Source organism: Mustela putorius, unplaced genomic scaffold (genome assembly GCF_011764305.1).
Source record: "Mustela putorius furo isolate JIRA1106 unplaced genomic scaffold, ASM1176430v1.1 tig00000145_pilon_pilon_pilon, whole genome shotgun sequence".
In the NCBI taxonomy this organism is placed as follows: Eukaryota; Metazoa; Chordata; class Mammalia; order Carnivora; family Mustelidae; genus Mustela; species Mustela putorius.
This window is the reverse complement of record NW_025421294.1, coordinates 2,688,821-2,710,766: the sequence shown is the minus strand read 5'-3', so window position 1 is coordinate 2,710,766 and position 21,946 is coordinate 2,688,821. Positions and strand designations below refer to the sequence as shown.

The following is a 21,946-nucleotide window of genomic DNA, read 5'->3' as shown; positions in this document are numbered from 1 at the left end:
AGTAGAGGGTAAGTCAGTATATTTAACGTTAATTTAACGTGTATGGAAAAATGTCGAGAGCAATAAAGTGACCACAGAACTCAGCAGGGAAGAAAGCATTGTTTTTATAACCTGGTGTCTCCCTCTTGGTTTCCTCTCCAGAAACACTGTGGCTTTAGCTGACGCCTAATCCCGTACTCAGTACTCAATATAGGTGGAGAGGGAGTTCGCTCCCTTCACAGCAGGGCCATTTCCTAGCACTATTGCCTCTAGTGTGCTTGGCCATGATGAGGGGAACAAGAAATTACTGAATGCTTTTCTTAAATGGAAACCACCTTGATTCAAAACCCGCTCCTTGTCTATTATTGGAGATGGGCCACGCTCGAGCTTTGTGCACAGCTGGTCACTGAAGGTTTTTCTGCTGTGCAGTGTCAAGCAGAGACAGGCCCTTTGCTCAGCTTTGCTGTTTCGACCTTTGTTAAATACTCATTTCCTTGTTAGTAAATTTCAAGCTTTTTTTCCCCTCATAATTTTTTTTTTCTTCTCAGACTGAGAAGGTTTTGGAAAGGTAGGTTTAAAAAGGGTTCCCCCCCCCTCCCCACCCCAAAACCCCGCAGTGGTTGCATGTGAAGTAGAACTGCTCATGGTATTACAGTGTGTTTCTGGGAGGGATTCTGATACTCTTCTGCCTTCTTTAAGCTGGCTCCTTACAGCACTTAAAAATGAGGTAACACGGGGTTAAAGGAGCAGAATGCAAGGTAAAGGCCTGCCTTTTAGCACTGGGTCATAATACGACAGGGAATCTTTTATAAAAGTCCAGCATCCCTACCTAGAGATACCTGAAGGGGCACGTGCCCTTTCCTCCCCCTCCCTGACCCAAAAGGGATACTTGTTGGATGAACGTGATACCGAACTTTATGAACAATGTCCAAATGTCTTTTACCCTACAGTTGAAAAGCAAAAGTAAATTTTTCTTCACAGGTAAATCAGAAAACCTTAACTGCATATGTAGATACAGTTTTTTCAACCATTGCATTTCATTGAGCAGATTGAAGGTGTATACGTTACGAGGGTTGTTTTTTTTTTTCCCCCCACACCAAACTATGTATTTTAACTTGGCTGTTTATTTTTTAAGTTAAAAAAAAAAAAACACTTAAAGTAGGCTGATTCCAAAGGAAAAATTAATTTTCCCAGAATACAAAAGATGACAGAATCCTACAAGTATCTGTGTTGGATTAGAGAAGATTATTTAAAAGGTGAAAAGAAGGAGCTTCTTGTCAAGATTAGTGACATACAGATTTTGTAAAAATAATTTCTAGACAAAATTGCATTTAATAACTGCTATTAGGTATAACTTCCATTATAAATAAAATGATTTTCTCTTTTTAGGTCCTAAACTATTTTATAATGCTTTCTTTCTAATGAGATGCAGTGACAATGGAGATTTTTCACAGCCTTTTTTCTTTGTAACACATGAAAAGGTAGGGTAATTGAAGATTTTTAGCAGAATTTAGGAAAGAAGCCCATGATAATGTGCATTCAGGTATTAGAAAGAGTGGGTCTAAATATAAATGAGAAATTAAAAGTAACTAAAAGGTTGAAAAGGGAGTAAGGGGAGGTTGTGAGAGGAGTGCGGTAATAAACATTAGGTTTTCCAGAAATGTTAGTCTTCTGTTCTCAGTTAAATAGGGGCACCTGGGTGGCTCAGTGGGTTAAAGGTCTGCCTTCTGCTCAGGTCATGATCCCAAGATCCTGGAATCGAGCCCCACATTGAGCTTCGTGCTCTGCAGAGAGCCTGCTTATGCCTGCTGCTCTGCCTACTTGTACTCTCTCTCTGTCTCTCAAATAAATAAAATCTTCTAATATAAATAAATTAAAAAATAGGATTTGTCTGAAATGAGGACTCAGTAGCTCCTACTGGTTGCCTGTCACATTGATAAGGAAGGTAGTTGTAGAGACAAACATATATGTTGGAACTATGGGCTTCTGGTTTCTTTTGCCCACGTGGCTGTTTATTTGGAAGCCTTTACAGTGACACACTGTGGAGCAGTGAGAGGATGGTTCTTTTCTTACTGTCGTTGAATCCTTTAGCACTTTCTTTCTTTTTACTTCGCGCACTTGATGTAGCCTGTTTTTTGTGTTTGACCTTCTTTGTTTTACTTAGAAGGTTATCTCTGAGGCCTGAGGTCCATGCAGGTGTCCTGTTGAGACAGTGTCACGGGGAGAGTTGGCACCACCACCCCCCCGCCCCGTCATGGGTAGGGGATAGACAGAGGGTGTTCACGTCTGCCTGCCTGCCTGCTAATTGTGTAGTCCTTGTCTCCTCCTCTTGCAGCCTTCTCTCTCCTTCAGAGAAGGTTGTGGTTGGACTCTGGCCACAAGTAGATTGTGTGAGGGATTGCTCCTTATGTAGCAGAAGCCGCTTTTCCACTTTTCCTTGAGTGTTCCTGGATGTGAAGTTGAGCTTCTGAAACTCACTTGAAAATCTGCTAAACCTTCCACCAGTACCTTTTGCGTGTAGCCTCTTAGGAAACCCAGCCTGTCGATTGAATTGCATTTGTTCATTGGACATTGTTGTACCTCCTGCCTCCAAAGTCATTCAGTAAACATGAGCTGCGTCGCTGTTCTGTGCTGGCAAGTAGTGATGACAAATGAAGTCAAAATTCGAGAGAGGTGGGGCGCCTGGGTAGCCCAGTGGGTTAGAGCCTCTGCCTTCGGCTCAGGGTCCTGGGATCGAGCCCCACATCGGGCTCTCTGCTCGGTGGGGAGCCTGGTTCCTCCTCACTCTCTGCCTGCCTCTCTGCCTACTTGTGATCTGTCTGTCAAATAAATAAATAAAATAAAAAAAGAAAATTGGAGAGAGGTAGTGTACCTTCTGATACTGTGTCCTTTCCCCTCCCGCCTCAGGGCTGTGCTTCCTTCCCTCCCCTTGGCCACCTCTTCCTCACACATCCTTTGGGCAACCTACTTTGCCCTCTGCTCCCATCTTCTCATGCAGGCTGGCTCTGCTCACCCTATTTCACGTGGTGACCTGCCCCTCTGCTTTTGCAAACCATTTATTATCTAACCAGCTATAGAATTCACTTCCCATGTTGATATGGGTTGTATCTTCCCTCTGCTAGATTGTAGGCTCCATGACAGTGGGAATCTTGGTGGTTCTTCCATTATCCCGAGAATCTAGAGCAGTACAATAGGTTGTCAGTGGATAAAGGCTGGCTTTTGAGGTTTTTCATCGAAATGTTTCATATCCAGGTGATTTTATTTTACTGTATTTATTTTTAAAAATTGTATGTATTTATTTGAGAGCGATCATAAATAGGCAGAGAGAGAAGAGGAAGCAGGCTCCCCGCGGAGCAGAGAGCCCGATGCGGGGCTGGATCCCAGGACCCTGAGATCATGACCTGAGCCGAAGGCAGAGGCTTTAACCCACTGAGACACACAGGTGCCCCCATCCAGGTGATTTTTAAAGGAGAGCCACGCACTCTGTCTGTCATGGGCAGGCACACGAGGCTGTAACAGCCCATTCTGTTATTAGAAATCACAGCTGATGTGTTTTCACATCATTCACATCTGAGGAGTCTTGCAGCCTCGGCCTTGACCATTGAATTCTGTGTCTCCAAAACTGTTACTTCCTATTCCAGTGCTTAGGATAGGTCATTCTGCTAGCGGGAAAGTGTGTTACGATAGTGGGTTCTGTCAGCACTTAAGCAAAGTGATTAGAACATGTGTCAGGATCAGCAAGTGTCCTCAGGCACAGCTTTTCTTCCCTCTTCCCTCCTTTCATCTCCTTCCCTTTGCATGGGGGCTAAAATTGCCAAGAGGAGTGTCATGTTACACTTGCCCTCAATGGGGTGAAGCCCTGTGTGACCTACTTTGGAGAGAACCTGCTCAGTGTTGAATGAAGGTGAAGGGTGTGCAAAATGGGTGTCACATGGTCATTAGGGGAGCCATGCTGTTGAAAGACGGTACTCTCTTTCTGCATTAGGCTCTTCAGACCCTGGCATCCCGTTCCCAAACATACAGCCCCATTCAGCCACGGTTTCTTCTGTACACAAAGAATAATGGAGGTGGAGATGTAGGGATAGGGGAATGAAAATGTATTCCTTCCTTTTATAAGTAAGCTGTCCAGCGGGGCTGTTTCTTGAGACAGTATTCTGCGATTCATTAATTAAAGTCATACCAATGCACACTATTTAGACTAGTGAGATTCTAGTACCTAGAATCTCGTTTATTGTATAGACTAGTGACCATGTTACTTTGTAATGGGAACACTGGAATCTGCTAACTGGAGAGAGCACTTAGGAATTAGAGTTCATACCCACCTACATCCCCCATCCACACCCCTTACCGGCTCCCACTTTGGACCCTGACAGTGAGTCCCGGGTCCCGGTTGGTTCCACATACAAAACACAAAAGCACACATTGGGTGAGGCCTATTTTAAATTTTGATTAAAATTCTTTATAAGCAGAAAAGAAAAAAGCATGTACCTTGCTTTCAAGGTTTCCCTGGCCAAGTTATTTCTACATTTCTCATACTCAGCATGTGAGTGCCCCTGCATGGTTATCATTCACCGTCTGGAAAGCGAGGCTGTAGTAAATCACAGAAATTGACTACACTGTACAGAGGTCACAGAAGACAGCGACCTGATCCCAAATTATACACCTTTGCTGAGCCTCATGGTCATAACATACTGCTGATGCTCACCGAGACAGCACCTGTGAAAGTAGTTTGTTTTGCATCACAAATTCCTGCCTTCATGAGTTCTGTTTTGGTTCAGATTATGCCTTGTCGTAACTTTCTTCACCTGTTCTCCCGACTTAAGTGAGACTTTGCTGTGCATTAGAGGATTGTCCTGTTGAGCTCCCCTGAACGGTGGGGTGAGACCTCGGACTTGAAGTCTGCATTGACCATGCCGCCTCTGTGAAAAAGCCGGGCTGGTTAGAGGGTATTTGAAGATAAAGCCTTAGAGTCCTGCCTCTAACTACCCGCTAGAAAAATTAATCAGAACACTAGGGCTTTTACCCAGGTATAAAAACTTAAGTGTCTGACCTCTGTGTTTTAATACAAAATGGAATTAATTTCCAAAAGATAATCATAAATGTAACTGATTAAGAGTAGGTCTGGAGAAAACAAATGCGAGAATTATTTTTGATAAAATCAGATGAGCTTAACCACTTCTCTTAAGATCCCAGAAGGGATTACTCACATATTAAGTTACATGTTGTGATAGAGTTCTCCTGCCTGAGTGCCAGCATTTCTTTTCTTTTTTGTTCCTGTTTCAAATCTTTTTACTAAATGCTTGATTTTTAAGGTATTTTTTCCTGTGAATCTTAAGGGTTTTTTTGTTTTTGTTTTTTTAAAGATTTCATTTATTTATTTGACAGAGAGGTAGAGAGCACAAGTAGGCAGAGCAGCAGGGAGAGGGAAAAATAGACCCTCTGCTGAACAGGAAGCCCGGTGTGGGACTTCATCCCAGGATCTTGGGATCATGACCTGAGCTGAAGGCAGCTGCTTAACCAATGGAACCACCCAGGCACCTGATGAATTTTAAGTTTAATTATTTTGTCTCCCTAGAAATTTGAAGAGAAAGAAAAGTAACCCTAATTAGTAATTTGCGTACCCATGGTTAGTTAAGAAGGAAACTGACAGAGAAAAGATTTTCACATCTTCCTACATAATAGCAGAAAAGTTCTGCCCTGCCCAACCTGGATGACCATGTTAGGAATTAAAAGCAAACCTTAGGGATGCCTGGGTGGCTCAGTCGGTTAAGCATCTGCCTTCGGCTCAGATTATGATCCCAGGGTCCTGGGATCGAGCCCCGAGTTAGGCTTCCTGCTCAGCAGAGAGCGTGCTTCTCCCTCTTCCTTGGCCTGCCGCTCTGCCTATTTGTGCACTCTATCTGTCAAATAAATAGGGAGAGAGGAATAAAAATGTAAATAATAAAATAAAAAATAAATAACAAAAAATAAAAGCAAACCCTAAGGGGGGATGCCTAGGGAATTCCTCTTGGTACACTCCCAGAGAGGGAGACATTCCTCCCTCCTTCCTCCAGTCTGTTATTTGACCAGAAGAACCTGATATTTCTCTTTCCTGGAGCTGTGGTGAGAGTTAAGTTCAAGGTTACAGATAAGACATTGCTTGAGGAAAAGATTTCTGCCATGTTACCATGACATGCATCATTTAGAATCACAGAGCTATGGTATGCAGATTGCATTTTCTTAAGTGAGATATATGTTCAGATGATTGCATTAAGGCTTCTAGCTTTAGACATTTCACTCTGCCTTTTTTTTCCTTCCCAAAATGGGTGAAGTGTCCAAAGTCCATATCTGTACTACCTAAGTAAAGCCTCACACCTCTGATTCGAGCAGGATTCTGTTAAGTGGAGTGAGCCTATTTTGTTTCCTAGCAACCAAGCTAATGATGATGTTCTAATGAAATTTTCCTTGTCATAAAAGTAGAACTCTATATTTTCTTTTTTAGTTTAGTTGTCAGTAGATTCTTTGATACCTTTGATGTCTTCTCTGGTTTCTAGGTAAAAGCATCTTTGTCTAAAACAGGAGAAATTCTGATTAATAAGCACTTCTCCAGTAAGTCAGAGTTTGAGAAAATAAACAATTCAAATTCTTAAATTCAACAACAAAGGGTGTCTTACATCTGCTAAGTAGCATCCCAAAAGGGGAGAATTTTGTACCTCTGGCAGAAAAGAATACCAAATACGTGATGCTATTTACATATCCATGTTTTTCTTAGTAAAAGAAAACAGATGTTAGCAGTGGAACTGGCTATTGCATATATGTGTGTCTTTGTTGCGAACAAATTTCCATGAGGAATGACATCAAATTGGTTTGAAGGCTGAAATGGGAGAAAATAACTTGGTGTGATAGCTAGAAATGAGAAGCATAATTGCATGATGGATTATATCTAATGTTTTGAGGTCTTGGTTGATTTTATAGCATTCCGTACCAAAAGAGTTCTTAGGCTTTCATTGAAACTAATCTAAATAGAGGAGTTCAGAGTGTACTAGAAGTTGGCTATATTTTAGTTTCTGGGGTATAATTTCCCTAAAATGTCAAGTTTAACAAAATACTGTCAGAATACTTTGTAAAGTGTATTATTCTTACTAATTTCTATAACTGACCACAGTATTTTGTTTTTACTATGCTAATCCTATGCACTATACATTGTTAAATCATCTGATAAAGTAGAACTTTGCAAGTAAAAATTAAAACAAGCAGCAGATCTTTCTGTTTAATTATGCATGCGGAACTTTGTCCCAGTAGCTTTATGCCATCTGACGTATGGCTTTCATTTTCAGGAATACCTTTCTGGACACTGTCTTGCTTGGAGGTGTTGGCATTCATCTGCTCATCTATTTCCATTTGGTCGCACTTATCATGCGGTGCCTATAGATTCTTCTATCCTATCACAGTTTGATGCATATTGAAGTTCTGACTATGAATTTATTACACTGCATTGTAGGAGACTCTTTGTAATTTGGTGACCAAATTTGGTATCCACGATAGTAAAGATGTTGGTATAAGTGAAATCTAAATCTCTGTGATACAGTATTTGAGCCAGAAATTCCACTCTGCTTTGCTTCCTATAAATTCCTGAACCCCCCCCCCCTTTTTTTAAATTCCTTAACCCTTCTAATCCAGTGTTCTCTAGTTGTAAAATAGAGGTAGGTACTGTCTCTTCTGATTTTTAACTGTATTTTAGTTTTAGCCTTGCTGCCACTTGGTCAGTAAAAATTTCTTTATTCCTACTTAAAGAATTGTTGAGACACATAATCCAGGAAACTTAAGTTGTCCCCAATAATGTTTCACCAGTACATGTGCCCAGAAGGCAGAAGAAGGGACTTAGGTTAAAAAAAAAAAAAAGCTAGGATGGTTGGGCATATGTGCTCACGTGACCTCATGGCAAGACCTGATGTGGAGGTTGGGCTGTGAGATCAGATGGGATTATCGCTGATGAAGGTGCCAGATTGGTAGCAAGATTTTGCAAAACTGCATACAAAATGATCTTAAGGTGCATATCAAAGTATGAGAATTTATGCTTTCCCTCTGTTGGTGGACTCTCAGGAATGGCGGACGTCTAAGTGAGTTTGTGACTTCCGGTTGACGCTTTGCAGCTCATGAATGAATGAGGAGATACTCATGGAATCCCTGCCTTGTACGATGTCTCTGTGGTGTAACTAAATTTCTTGAGGTGATAGGAGCTCAGATTTTCTAAAGATTTTTGTTGTGGGTTTTTTGTTAAATTTTTCAAGGCAGGTAGACAGGATGATGGTTATAACGTTTGTCTATTGGGGTTATAAAGATTTGTTTATTCAGAGCTCTTCAGATTTATGTGATAGAGGTATTGGCGTGTGTGCCCAAGAGGTAACACATTAGCATAGGCATTGGGCAGGGCTGCTTTGTGGTAAAGTCAGCCAGATAGCGGGCGTGGGGGCAGTCATCCTCATCCTCCAAGCTTTACCCCCAGGAAGGGACCTGCCATAGTGCCCTTGATTTGGCACGTGGTACCATTGACACTGAGAAAAAGTCAGCTCCAGCTTATTGTGGGGTCTTGTAAAATTCAGTTTTCCAAGTTACTTCAGGTTGCAAAGAAGATAATCTACCGTGAATCCACATTAAATACCACTGGGTCTATTTTTAGCATGTTTTTAAAAATAATTTTTAATGTTTAAGAATGTTGCTTCTTTATCAGTGAATGGTTCATTTGAAATATATCTTCTGTCCCTGTGTCCTAATTGTAGAAATATAGTTCAATGTTTGTATCATTACTTTGTAATTTGAAAGTATTAGACAACATGGCTAACTTGCTTTTTTAGGTAGCCAAATGTAAATTTCCCATTATCGAAGGAGAAAGATTGATTCAAAAAAGTTAGAGCAAGATGACTTTATTGCTAAATAACACTGAACATCTACTGAGCACCAAGGAATGAGATTTAATGAATTTGGCTAGAATATATCAGAAATATATAGTGTAGTCATTATATCACACTTACATACATGGATGTATTGAAGTGCTGAAAATGCCTTTTTCAAAATGTACCTTAAACTAACAAAATAAAGCTCAGCAAGGCTTTAAAATTAAAAAAGGGGGGGGGGAACCATAAAATATGTATGCTTAGTTCGCCAGGCATTCTGCTAGGCTATTGATAGCCATTTTCCATTTGATTCTTCTATCCAGAATCAAATCATTTTCCAGATTAAGAAGCTAAAGCTCAAATGATTTTGTAAATATTTAAGAAGGGGGCTTTGTAGAATGGGCATTCAGATGGTTCAGAGCCCTCCAACACATGACTGTGGATCTTGTTAAGCAGTCCTTTGTGAAGTTATCAGTAATGAAGAAACCAGATAGTTTCAGCTTTTTGGGTGGTCTTTAATTATGTTTGTATGATCTTTCAGGTTTCATTGGCTGTTACATTCATACAGCCACACAACAAATTACCTTTGTTTTACACACGACTCCTTGCATTTCCTCATGTCTGTTAAATATATTAAAGGTTTGAGTTACATGACTGAGGAGGCCATGAAACTAAGACAAAGTTTTGGGTATGTGTGCGTGTGTATGTGGTTTTTCTTGAGAAGAAATAAACCTTGATCAGATCCTCAGAAGTTACGTACCATTGATAAATGATTTTCCCTCCATGTCTGTTATTTTGGAAGACGTTACTGTCTATTTCAAATGTTTCCCTGAATTTCTAACTTTCTTCTTTTTGTCTTATAATTGTATCATTTTGATTGAAATGGAGCACAGGCTGGTTATTACCTGTTTAAAAGCCAGAAAGCTGAGTATGTCCAGCAAAAGAATTAGGCGTTTTGGCATGTAGATAGTGGCTGCTTGAACTCCATAAATACAAGAAATCCCAAGCTGACTAAAATGAATTTGAAGTCTTAAACCTAAGCCTGAGTTCTGTCAGAGTTAGCAGTAAACGCCATTTTAAAGACTGGCTAAATGGCTAAATTCCTTTGAATGTCAAACTTTATTTCTCAGGAAAGTCAGTCACTGCCAAGTTTATAACATAAACATTGTGTTTCTGTTTCCAGAATTCCAAGGACAGGAGGGTCGATGAGGGCACATGAAAGGCACAGGTGAATTTTATTTCTGGGTGTTTAAAAGGACAATGTGACATTGCACAGAGATAGTCTCTCAAAGGTGATGAGTGCCAGCAGAACCTCTTGGATGCCTTTATTTTTGCTTATGTTTTTTTCCCCTTGAAACATTTGAAAGTTTCCTCATTGAAAAAGGTCTCTGCCTGGTGGGCCTGACACAGCCTTGTGAGGCTTCTCACTAGTCCCTAAGAAGGTAGAGAAAAAACACTTGCATTCTCAAGAGTTATAAAAGCGAGAAGTAGCAGGGCAAATGTCTACCGTAAACTAAACAGAGCCAGGTTTAAGAATATAGGCAGTAAGTTCTGACCACCTATAAACAGGGAGGCAGAGCGGTGTCCTCCCCAACTCTCTGCCCGTAATTCAGAAAGAGCCTAGGCAGCTGTCCTCAGGATGTCCTTCCCTTCCTCTTTCTAATCTCCCCCAGTGATACTTTTTTATTCAGTGGAAGATCATAGCTCAAAAAATAACCAGGCAGGGTAGTGGGACAGGGGATATTACTGTTACATCCTGAGAATCTTCCTCCACAAAAGTAAAGTGTTGGAGGTAGTAGGGAAGGGTTGGAAAGACCTCTGTTGACTCGGGGTTTGAGTACTAGTTGAGTTCTCCACCATTCAGACCTCAGAAGGCCAGCCAGTGAAGGCAGGAGGTTTTCTTTCAGGCCAGCGAAACTACACTGGAATGAAGACCACATTGGGAATTGGGCTGGGAACTCTTCATTCTTTTTTTTTTTTTTTTTTAAGATTTTATTTATTTATTTGACAGAAAGAGAGAGAGATGAGAGGCAGGCAGAGAGAGGGAGAAGCAGACTCCCCACTGAGCAGAGAGCCCGATGTAGGACTCAATCCCAGGACCCTGAGATCATGACCTGAGCCAAAGGCAGAGGCTTAACCCACTGAGCTACCCAGGCACCCCGGAATTCTTCATTCTAACTGGCCAGCCAGCTCTGGGTCCGAAGCCAGTACCTGATGGATCAGGGTAACTCAGAGAAAATGCTAGGTCTGGGTAGATTTCTTCTTGCTTAGTGATCACTGATCAGGAAAAGCATAGCTGAGCCTGCTGAACAGTGTTGCCCCAGAAAGGGAAAGGGGAGATCAGATAGGCGATTTTAAGAAAAAACAGATCTCCACCAATGATTTTTTACTTCAAAATGACATGGCCCTAATGAAAGAGGGGCAGAAAGCAGTTAAATGTTAGAGTTGGGGGGGGGGGGATGGGATGAAATGGCAGTAAAACCATAAAAAAAAAAAGACTGAGTGTAAAGAAATTAAAGTTTCAGTAACATATGAGGGACAATAATGCAGCTGAAAATAAAATCAGTGTTGTGAACAAGAAATGTAGACAAAGCTCTTCCAGAATGCAAAGAAAAGGAAAAGTGAGGAGTAAAGATGATAGATACATGGACCTGAAGATCTAACATGAGACTTCTAAGTGCTGATAAACAGGAAATTGTATCAAGTCAAAGAGAACAACATAATAAAAATAACCTTGCATGCATGTGTGCACATTTGAACATGTCCTCCACCTTGTTTATTGGAGATCAATGGAAAGCTGCCTCTAGATGCGTGTTGGCAAAAAAAAAAAAAAAAATTAAGTATAAAAATCATCATTAAAGCATCTAGTCACAATACCTACTTAAGTACCAAGAAATAAAATTGAGGCTTCCTTCTCCTTTATAGCTGTAAATGCTAAAAGACAGTAGCAGAGTTTTGAGGAGAAAAGATGGTGACTTGAGAACTTACGGTCTGGCTTCTTTATATTTGACATGGAAAGGCAGTTAAGAGACACACTCTGATAATATCAGCAAGAGCTCAAAAAGATACGTTACTCTGCCCATGTCCCATGGGAAAACTTAAACATTGTTTTTCATTTAAACTTTGTAATGAGAAAGGCAGAAGTTGATTACCTTGAAGAGTAATTACCCAAAGAATAAAACTCTAAGGTGTGTATTTTCCAAACACCTAAAAATAAAATGTGTCTTTGAAAACACAGACTGCAGAGAAAGTGAGACAGTATTATGGACATGGGGAAAATCCTTAGCTTGTATGAAAATTTTACAGAAATACCTATATAAACATGCACATGTATGTGTGTATAGGTATACAAGTGGGGAAGTGTGGATTTATACCTGCCTGTATTTGTGTTTTCAGCAAATGCTAGTTCTTGGTCAGGGGCTGTGCTAACATTGTGCTCCATTAACTTGTTACTTTTCGTAAGAATTCTGTGACATTGGCCTTATTATTACAAGTGTTACAGAGGAAAAGAAGTTGAAGTTCGGTTAAATGATAGCCCAGGCCCACAGAGCTAGTGGATCAGACCCCAGACTGTCTGCCACCCCAGCGCGGTTAAGCATCTGTACCACCCAGCGAATGGGCCTTGGGTGGGAGGGTCCACGCTCTGTGATGGCGCGATATTCCCGGACACAGCCCATTGGCCAGGAGGGCACCCCTGAGCCAAGGCAGATGATCGCCTGGCTTGCCAGTGATCTGTGACGTGGCCTGATCCTAGGTAGTGAGTTAAACAACAAGATTTTTCCACTTTCAGGAAGTAGACCCAAGAAAAATGACAGAGAATGAGGCAGTTGTGTGAGTTATTCTCCTTTTCAGCAGAAGGACCTCATCAGAACTGTAGGCCGGGAAGAGGTGATTTAAAGTCGTGTTGGAATCTCTGGAGCATAACTAACTAACCTTCAAGTTAGCATTCACTGCACTCGCTAGCGCTTCTTAAAATGGTATATACGTGTAGATGTGACGTTATATCCTTATAAGATGGCATAACATCTAAATATATAGAATAGCATTCATACATAACATTGTATACAAACATGTCTGATAGCACAGTATGTAAAGCAATATAGACAAGTCATTGTTGCTTTGGTGATGCGAATGCGCCTTTGCAATTGAGTTTGCTAATTTCACTAAAATCAGCTTTAAAGGATTGAAAGCTAGTTGTAACTTGCTACTCCACTAGCCATCAGATGCTTGTAGTTACTTGTACGGTTATATTGTAACTGTCATTTGTGGTCTAATCTTCCCCATAAGGGAAACTTGAGAAACCCAGTCAGCTTTAACATTTAGAGGAAGTTTAAACATTGGAGCATAAAATTCACAGTTGTTTAGGTTGAAACTCCGTTTCCTGTCGGACCACATCTATCCAGCTCTTACGTGATTGGAGTCAGCTAACTGTGGCCCGCACTCAGGACAAGTTTCACAAGATGCACCCAGTGTTTATTTTACTCTTGTCTTTGCCCGCTTCCGGAGTCTGTGCAGCGGACCCTGAGCCCTCTGCCTATCTGATGGCAGTGTGGTCAAATAAGGGAATTTGTCTAATCACTAAACTATTTTATTCCCTTAACTGCTGTTGGTGAATTCCAGCCTCGCTGTTAACATCCTTTTAGTATTTAGTATTTGGCATATTCTTTAGCCATCAGGGTGAAAAAAAATTTTTTTTTTTTCATGGGGGAGCGTAGTGTTATCTGTCTATGAGACTAGTTGCCTTTCGTATACTCTGAAAGAGAAAGATGGAGACAGTTGTACAATGATCTTTTTTCCTAGAATACAAAACCATGGTCCCTGCCACCTCTCAGGCAACCCCCACACAATCCGTTTTCTAAATAAAACATGTTTGAAATACAACTAGGCTTTTGCTTAAGAATCTCTTGATTCAGTGAATCGCTAAGGGACCATCTTTTGCCAGCATCACATGCTGTGTGGAGTTCACATTCTACAATGTTTAAAATTCTCTATTCTACGGTGCCTGGGTGGTTCAGTGGGTTGAGCCTCTGCCTTCGGCTCAGGTCATGATCTAAGGGTCCTGGGATCGAGTTCCACATCGGGCTCTCTGCTTGGCAGGGAGCATGCTTCCTCCTCTTTTCTCTCTGTCTGCCTCTTTGCCTACTTGTGATTTCTCTCTGTCAAATAAATAAATAAAATCTTTTAAAAAAAAATGCTCTATCCTAGCAAATGTGGTTAGTAATCTCCAAATTATGTTATCTCACATTTAATGTATAATTTGCTAAGAGAAGGAAATGAAGAAGGCTGGGAGTTAACAGTTCCAGTAATTGAAGCTTAAAATGAAAGCACAAATATTTTGCTTACAGGAGTTGAAAAGAAGACTGATAGGGTTAGCCTTTTCCCCGAAATCCATCTCACAGAGTTGATATTTGATGTTTTAGGCAAAGGTAGTGGTAGGTTCTCATTAATTTTGTCACCTTATTCTGGACCTTTCACTTAGAGGCATGTCACTGAATGAGTACCTGAATTTTTTATTTACTAAAAAGGATGTCTTTGCTTTTTTTTTTTTTGTATTACCCTTTTTAGTGCATTGCATCTGGTTACTACCTTTTTCTTAAACACATGTTGTAGCATGAGGGTTTTACATGAGGAATCATGTTTTCCTCATGATTCTTAAGGTTTGCTTGGTACGCCTTGAGCATTTGCTTTGTGCCGGGCACTGGCTGCATACACTGCCTGGGGCATCTCATTTGTTGCTGTTTTCAGGTTGAGGCTTAGAGCCAGAAGCCCAGGAGCAAATACTAGTAAAGGGTAGAGAGCTGGGGTTTGCACACAGGCTCTGACTTCAGGGTGTGTGCTTTCCAGCATCACGCTGTGCCCCACCCTCAAATTGAAACGGGAAGAAAGGGAACCTCTGGCCGTATGAACTTCCCCAGAGGCCATGTCATGTTAGACCAATCACCAAGGCTGGAGGCAAATATTAAGTAAATATTAGGAAGAGGTGGCCTGTATGCCATAGACTTTTAAGTTGAGTCTCATATCTCTATAATCTTTAGCCATATTCAGTTACTCTCATACTAATTTTAAAAATCTTCAAGATCTAGGTATTAACAATCTTCAGTTGGCTCATATCTTGTTTTCTGTCAAGATCATGTTTGTACTTGAACCATACATGGAACCAGAGACTTAGATGAGACGGTTTGTACCATATCATCATCGTCTTTAGAAGTTTTCTTAGCAGTAAAGAGGGAAGACTGTATGAAATACCATAAGGTAAAGCAGTGACCTTACTCCGTCCAGGTGAAAGTATTGTGTTATTAGAATGTTACCAGTGTTTGAACCTAGAATTGGGTCCATTTATAGCAGTTAAAATCTAGAAGAATGCCTGTGTTTTAATTGCTTGGTTTGGTAAAAGGTTAATCTTAGAGAAGAGATCAGCCCCGATGGAGAGCATGTGAGGTTGGCTACGGATGAGACATCTGGACGAGGTCTCCATGTGATCCCCACTTTGAGTTTGTTCAGAGAGCACAGCAGTCACACTTCAGTTCCTGTCACACTCCTGAGGGGTAGAGGCAGAATAAAAGTCCTTGATGCTAGGAGATCCCTTTAAACCAGCAAGATGGATTTAAGGCAGGCGGGGTACCCAGAAAGAGGGGTTTTCTAGACAAGCAAGCAGATGCTTTCCTAGGCCTGACGTAGGAGATAGAGCTAAACCATTCTGCTGTAGTTGACACTAAGACAAATAATCCCACCCCTCATTGGAGTTGGGGTATCCTTTGTAGTTGTATTTGGGAAAATTCACTGCTGTGAAATGGGAGGTCTCCTGGACTGATGGGCTAGCCTAAGGTTAGCCCGAGGCTAAGCTGTGGCCAAGGATTTCTCAATCCTTCAGGCCTCCTCCTCTTCAAGCTGACCATTTTCAGACTTAACCCTCAGTTTCTGGGTAAGTTGGAGTGTGCCTATGGGGAAAGCCCTTGGTTTGGGATTAGTCAAGCTTGCCAGAGAAAAATGGATTTAAGCACTAATAAAATTTCTGACCCTTGTCTCAAGAGGTTAACGTTTTCATTTATGTTTTACATGACTCATTTTAAATTACAGTGCTCTACAGATATAGAAAAAAGTCTTCCTCTTCCCACCCTCCCCCAGACATCACATAATGGAAAAAGCAAGAATTTTCTGCTAAGCATGCCTTTTTTTAAAAAAAAAAAAAAACGAAAAGCCAGTCTCTGATGGGACTTTTTTCCTGCCAGAATTCCCACTGGCCCACTGTCGCAGTTTTTACAAAAGGCCATGATGAAAAAGGAAGGCCCATTTTGAGACCTTTGCAAGCTCTGTGTTATGCGAAATGTGCTTGTGTTTCTGCTCTTGGCTATCAGGAGAATGGTTATTTTTGAACCTCTCATAGGCATATAAAACCTGGGTTCTCTAACTGTTAACATGTAACTTTGATTAAGAAAAGATTTGTTTGCTGCTATGATGAGACACATAAAACTTTGAAAGGTTTTGATGTTGTGTTTCCTGTTTTAAAAAAAAAAGTGTCCTCTCTTATAAACTCTAACTAGATGAGAGGATTTTCCTCATAGATGATTCATCTCTGGGAAGAACCATCTATGTGAAGGTCATAACCTAGAACATTTTTGAAGGGAAGTTTCAGTGAATTAAAAGAGGGCAGAATTAGGAAGCCCAAAGTTCTGTTCTACCACAGTTATGGCTGAAAAAACCCATTTCACCCTGGACCCTGGACCCTGGACCCTGGGCAGTCCCATTGTTGCTCACAGACCTCACTCATTTCCCTTCACAGTGGAGGAGAGAGGTAGCCTGGACCCCACTGGGAGTTTGTATCAACAGTCCAGGCATCTGGGTGCCTCACTGGGTTAAAGCCTCTGCCTTTGGCTCAGGTCATGATCCCAGGGTCCTGGGATTGAGCCCCTCATCAGGCTCTCTGCACAGCAGGGAGCCTGCTTCCCTTCTTCTCTCTGCCTGCCTCTCTGCCTACTTGTGATCTGTCTGTCAAATAAATAAATAAAATCTTTAAAAAAAAAAAAAGAAAAAAAGAGTCTTACTTTTCTCTCCTCCTCAGAATGTTCACTGAAGAGAATCCGTATAAACCAACCGTGGCAGACACACACATCAAGTGGCAGCCTTTCTCTGATGTAGAGATGGTTTGGTTTGTAGACAGAAAGAAGCTAGTTGCATGGGGACTGGCTCCCAGCCCAGCACTTGAGGCATAAAGCAAGCGCTCAGTTAACTTTGGTGACTTGGGGCAGAAATGGGAGTTAGCTTTGGGATTCAGAGTCTGAATAATCTTCCATTAAACAATCACATGGGCCAGAGTGATGAGTGACTATCTTAATTGAGACTACATGAAATGGTTCCTTAGGCTTCATAGACAATTGAGTAACTTCGGTTTCCTCTCTTCCTCTTGTTTACTTCCTACTCTTCTAGAATGAAGCATTAGGTATTCTGGTCTCTTACAATGAGAAGATTAAACAGCTGTAGTTTAAATTAAAGCATTAATCTGGAGTGTTCTGTGGCCACATTAATTATATCTTACTAAGATTACATGCCTGTGGATTTGACAGAGGTATATAAGCCACAGTATGGTTTATCAGGAGCAAACCAGTGTTCTGTGAATCACTGATCCTTGGTGATCTTTTACTTACACATAAAATCCCTTTCAAATTGAAATAATTAGACTTGATTTTTTTTTCTTCTAGTTAGGTACAAGAAAAACAAAAGAATCAACGCAAAACACAGTTGTGAGAAGTGTATTTGCATGGGTGCGGGAGTGAGTGGTGGAAAATTTGTTCTCTCACTCAGTGGGACTTAGCAGCATGTGTTGAAAGTTTCTAACTTAAATGGGTCTTAATTAAAGACTTTAGGATGTATTGCTTTTAATTAGATTATTAAGCTCACTCAGTGGTCCTTGTGAAAACTTGTCTTCTAACTGTGTATTTTATATCAAGAAGTTAAATTTCTTGGTATGATGAAGAATTTTTGCTGTAAATGTAATTGTAGTCATGCTGAATGTATTAATGCCACCGTTCACTGAATAGTTGACTGGTCAGATCCATGCTAATTTTTAGTTTCCTCCCTCTGTTTTCTAATAATCATTGTAAGAAGGCACAGGCTTTCAAAAAATGCACGTCTTTGAACTCAGATCTTGTGTGGCAGTCAGTGGGACTAGAGGTAAGAAATAGCATCAACTGAACATCACCTAAACTTCTGCAGTATTTTATTGAGTAACACATCCTATGGGTTTTATAGATCATTTCTACAGACGTCCAGAGGAGTGTAGAGTCTGATTAACCTCCCTGCGTGCCTTTCGCCCAAGGAATTATTTTTGTCATTGAAGGGACAAACCGGGGGTCAAGTGACTCACAGTTAATTGCCGGATTAAATCAGACATCCAAGTCACTCTGCTTGGGGTTGGTTCTCTGAGTCTCAGCTGCTGTCTTCAAAAGGAAGAGAAAGACATTTTAGCGTCCTGAGAGAACATAGCACACAATATATGATGGGTATTACTCTTTTTTTCCTTCTTCAAAAAAGCCTTGTGGTTTGAGGAAGATTTTGAAATACTTTTAGACATGAGCAAATTCTTACTATATTTCATAATTATTTATTGCACTATAAATGGATATACTTAACAGTCATTGCACCTCTTGGGAAGTTGAGGAATTCTGATAAATGTGCTTGCTTTTCTTCATTGATTTCAAGTTAGCTGAGTTTTGAATATGCTAAGTTTGGATGTTTGAGGGCATTTGGAAGCTATATAGGAGATGGGGTTTCTTACTTATGTAGGATCACTTTTGTTCAACATCCCTTTTCATTGTTCTCGCTTACGTCAGAACACTTCTGAATAGGCTAGGCTTTGAACAATGCCCTTGTCCAACCGTTAGTCCTAATTACTGTGACTAATTTGCTGTGTGTCCTAAAGCCAGTAACATGCTTCACTTTGGTTTTCTTATCTGTAAAATAGAATTTAATGACACTCTACCAGGCCAAGGATTTCAGTGAGGCATCATGGTCACAACCAAGCCCCTAAAAAGGTACTTAGAGTATTAAAAAGCAAGTGTCTGGTGAAAACCAACAACTCATTGATACCGTTCAGAAATTTTAAAAACAATTTTGGCATACACACCAAAGAAGTTCTTGAACTTAATTGATGGGTTTAGACCTTAAAGGAATGAAAGGGGTTGAAATTGTTCAGCCACAGGAAATAAAGACCTAGAGCCAATTTAAATGTCTGATATTGTATGTGACAGTGTTTTATGGAGGATAGTAACGAATTCTTTGATACTTTCTTTGCGGCTCTCCCAAGAAGAAATGAGGTTAATTAAATTACTGAAGTTAGCACCAGCGGTGACGCTGACCTGTTTTCTGAGACACATTCTTGAATCTTGTCTTTATTTCCAGCGAATCTTTTCTTTAATTTCCGTGAAAGGGGCAGTGAATTCACCAAACACCTGTGTGCGTGTTGCCCTCCAACAAAAAACCACTGGTAGGTATCATGTTTGCTTTCTTATGGCAGTGTCTTTATCTTCACTTAACAAGTCCTGTTCCCTGGAAGATGCAGTCTGGTCAACTCCTGTATTCTTTTTACATTGTATGTCTTCATTCCCTCAACCATTTGGTGGGGAGCCATTCCACAGTCTTTAATATGCCATATGCAGAGAATAGAACATGCTTATCCTATACTTACTCTCTGTCTTCCTTTGTAGTAATAACACCATCAAAGTCTTGCTGAGGAATAAAGACTCACTTTGCTTTGTCTGTTGGTGTTTTTCTTATTCAGGAGATTGTCAGGTCTTTTTTTTTTTTTTTTTTTTTTTTTTTCCTTAGAAAGCCAAAATTACAGTAGCATAATAAATCACAACTATTTCGATTTTATGATTAGTAGTCATTTATCCAATAGCTCATTAGTAAAAGAGATTCTGAATCTTGACAGGAGGAAGGAAAAACAATCTTTCTCAGCTGTCGGGCTTAAACAATCTTAGCAATAAAGATTGCCATCTATTGGTTAAAAAAAGAAATAAAACTGAAAGATGTTTGCCAAACAAACAGGTAGTGGGTGTGATCAGAACAGAATTATTTTGGTGGTGCTCTTGGCTGCAGTGTTTGAAAATGTGGGATTTGATGAGGAACCCTTATTTTGTGCTTCCACTGTTTCACAGTCCGTCTCATAAAATAGTAGTAGATACTGAAGGAGAGGAGGTGTACTTGCTCTCATGGTTCCTTTTAAAAGCATATTTTTGAGACCGCCAGAATTCCATCTTAATGGAATATTAAGTGGATAAATGGATTTTTACTTAGGCAAATGTTGGAGGCTTGATTTTGAAAACACCTTTCTAACTTTATTGTTAGTTTGGGCTTTCTTTTACACCAAGCTTTAAAGTCCAGCATTTCTTGTCTAGCCAAAATGGGACAGGCTTGGTGACATTGGCCTTCTGTGCCTCTTGGTTCCAAAATCTGTTTTTCCAGATTATGAGGACTACACAGAGAACCCTGTCCTGAGGGATGTCATCTCCCCATAGTCCTTGAATATCAAGGTACATTGATAATACCCCCTCCCCAAAAAAGGCGCATTGTTTTTGTTGAAAAGTCTCAAGTGGCTACAGACTTGGAAAATGTTTCTCATAATAATTCTTTCCATGTTAGGATGATTACATAAATTCAATTATTAAGAATACTCGGATTTAAATATAAAACAGTGATATAGCAAATTTCTTACTGTTAATGCTGATCATCTTAAATCCACCTCTCCTCCATGTTCCCAATATCTAAATACTTTTCAGATCTTGAGAAAATTAGAACCTACATAAAGTACTGTTTCATCTGCAATAGTGTGAGAGAAATTTAGGAATAAAGCCACCACTCTTCCTATATTATGTCCTTATTTTTTGTTCACGTGTCTGTTCATATTTGTAATTTTAAGCCATTTGATGCTCCGAAATAATAATTTGATACCCTTTGGTGGCATTACATAGTCAGTTAATTGTTTTGGCAAAGTTTATTTACCACCAGCCCTTACTCCACTTCGCACTGGGAATTTAGTACTGGGGAACTGGGAGAACCATATGTTATTTGCTTTAATTTTTATGTAGTACACCTATATATGTGTGAAAATATGTATATAAACTGTCATAAAGCAACATATTGGTGAATTTAAATTAGTAGGCTCGCTAAAAGCAAAAACCAAACTGAAGAGTCGTTGGAGTGAGTCCATAATAAATCAAGAAATGTTTCCTGAAGAAAGTAAAATATATTTTCCAGCAGCTTCCTGTGGATGTCAGCTGTAAGCTCATACCTAGTGTTGCAGTATGCTCTGAGAACTTGAGGGAGAGGGGGAAGATAGCTTTGTGAACATTGTCAGGGAATTTAAGACATGAGCATTTTATGTAGGAAAGTCAGAGTGCATTGTTATACTCAGTCTGTGTAATTTCCTTTTGTAAAGTCTTGCCCATTTACCAATAATGATACCTTTTTTCTCTTCTATTTTTGTCCCTTCCTTTAGGAAAAGGAATATATGCTTACTCACTATTTGAAATTCAGAGTCATTTTCCTGTTCTGGTTAGTTTTATTCTTAACATTAATGAAGAGTAGAATTAGGTACATGTGAAACTTTGATATCTCTCTTCAGTTTTGCTTTTTTCAACTATCCGTCTTGTATCCTCTTTTAAGTTCTCCTTTTTCCATCTTCACGTGAGTGTAGTGCTCTCTCTCCTTGGTGTTTTTTATAGTGTGTTTCCGTAAAAGCAGATACACTGGGCCTTTTCCGTGCTGTCCAGGTTATCTACTCTAGTACTTCAGTGTTCTTTTCACAAAATCCTGTACTTAAACACATGTGATCAAACATTTTAAATTCAAAGGTTACGTTCTAGAACATTGTATTGGGCAGTTGGACTTTGTAACAAAACCATTTCTTTCTCCAGTTGACATTTGGTTGGCTCAACAGACCACTGTAGGATACTGCTAGCCTGTATAGCTCCTGGGGCTGTGCTCCTCTGTCACGACTGAACCTCCCATAAAGCTGCATTTCAATAGGTGTTTATAGGCAGCACTTACCAGGCATTTCAAGTACTCTCCAAATGGAAACTGCTGGGAGAAAAGGTTAA

The 21,946-nt window shown here is 40.2% G+C and overlaps 1 protein-coding gene across 1 annotated transcript in view; it reads left to right on the top strand.

The window, feature by feature from the left end:
* Window positions 1–21,946, top strand: part of PIK3R1 (phosphoinositide-3-kinase regulatory subunit 1) — an 85,392-nt gene that overhangs the window by 11,152 nt on the left and 52,294 nt on the right. The window lies entirely within an intron of this gene.